The 1,700-nt window shown below is 38.0% G+C and overlaps 1 long non-coding RNA gene across 1 annotated transcript in view; it reads left to right on the forward strand.

Moving 5' to 3' along the window:
* Positions 1-925, forward strand: part of LOC122071560 — a 2,239-nt gene extending 1,314 nt beyond the window's left edge. Inside the window, exon 2 of the long non-coding RNA XR_006138207.1 lies at positions 464-925. This is a non-coding gene — a long non-coding RNA (uncharacterized LOC122071560). The remainder of the gene's footprint in view (positions 1-463) is intronic.
* Positions 926-1,700: the final 775 nt, after the last annotated feature.

Here is a 1,700-nt window from a genome sequence, read left to right on the forward strand (position 1 = left end):
AGATTAGATGGGAATTGACTGAAATCTGGAGTATAGGGAGAATCATAACATACGCAGCCTAGCTAAACCCCCCACTTCGTAGGTAAGGTGTTTCTCAATTTAAATCTATGACCACTAAGTTGCAATGGAACAACCTCACATTACGTGAGGTCTCGCTGTGGGGCTTTAAAAAATATGTAAATTAGATAAAATGGCTTTCTTGTATGATTATTTATTAATTTATAAGTTGTTGAGATATTTTCATAATTGAAAGCTAAAGAGGAACCAGAATTCTAACAGAGAGAGAGAGAGAGAGAGAGAGAGAGAGAGAATCACAAGAGAAAAAAAAAATCCATTTTATTAACCTACACTCTCATTCACATCAACAAGAACACATAAAAAACTTATACATGCTAGTAGCCCAGAGGAGAGGATAAGCCATAGAAACTAATTTTATTTTTCTAATATCCTTCTTCTTGTTCAGGTCCGGGATTTAGCTTGAAGATTATCAACCACTTTCTTGTCAAGTTGGAAGGCTGTGGCAAGAACATCATCTGATATGGAAGGCTCCGATCCAAAGACAGCATTTCCCACAGTGATGATACAAGGATTCTGACTATTTGGGTGATGAGGCGATTTTCGGGGTTGGAGGTTATGAAGCCATCATATAGGGTACCCCTTAAGTCTGTTAGGATCTCTGTACCTCGAAGGTGTATGTGTGGAGGGTTGAGACCGTATGGTCAATGTGACCCATGGATATGCCTATTGTGTTGAGTCCAGTAATATACATTCACCGGAGTATTTTCAACCCAAGTCTGTTCGAGGTCTTCCCAGCTATGTTGAGCCTTTGTTAAGAAGAAACCATTGGTTGTGGCAAGCTTTGGGGTCCTTGCAGAATTTCGCATTCACGGACACTGAAATAAAACTTTTTCATTAGTTTGGCCAATGCGTCTAGCATTTCCTAAGTTAGATGGCTGAGTCCTTTCACCTAATTCATTTTTAAGGGTAAGATGTCTTAAAGGTGGTACAACTCTACACCAAGACAAAGAGAGGGCAGAATGACTGCCTCACCCCTCAAAAAAGTCTGAAAACCTGGTCTTGTTGATGCTTCATGTATAATGCTATTGACACCCCATGTTGACGTAGGGGTCTATGTCCACACACAGCAGGTATGAAAAGACTACACTACCCCTTACTTGCCCTTCCATTGGTTGAGAACACTAACGGGCCGGGTCATGTAGTGTTCTCTCACCCTTTTTTTTTTTTTTAATTATTTATTTGTTGATTGATGAATGCTTAGTACTATGAAAAAAAATCTTTACAAATTCTAGGAACATCATAAATAGCATACACGTGAGCTTTGTGATATATACAATGAAATTATTATTATTATTATTATTATTTGGTGCAAGTTGGACCCACCACTATTATGATCCGGGCGCCCACTGAGGCCGAATGGATGGGAAGTAAGGGGGGAATAATGGTGCATGGTAGTATCAGTGCCCTTACTAGGGGAGTTGATCCAGTGATCAATCTTTGAGCACCCTCTTAAGTGAGCAATAAACATTCATATATTCACGATCTAACCAAAATATATATATATATATATATATCTTTCCCAAAAAGAAGAGATTTTAGTAAAAAAAATTAGATTTCATAATAAAAGTGACATAAATGGCAAGAGGATACCAGGATTTTTACGAAGAAGCTATATTTTATTA

This window comes from Macadamia integrifolia, chromosome 2 (assembly GCF_013358625.1).
Source record: "Macadamia integrifolia cultivar HAES 741 chromosome 2, SCU_Mint_v3, whole genome shotgun sequence".
Taxonomy (NCBI): Eukaryota; Viridiplantae; Streptophyta; class Magnoliopsida; order Proteales; family Proteaceae; genus Macadamia; species Macadamia integrifolia.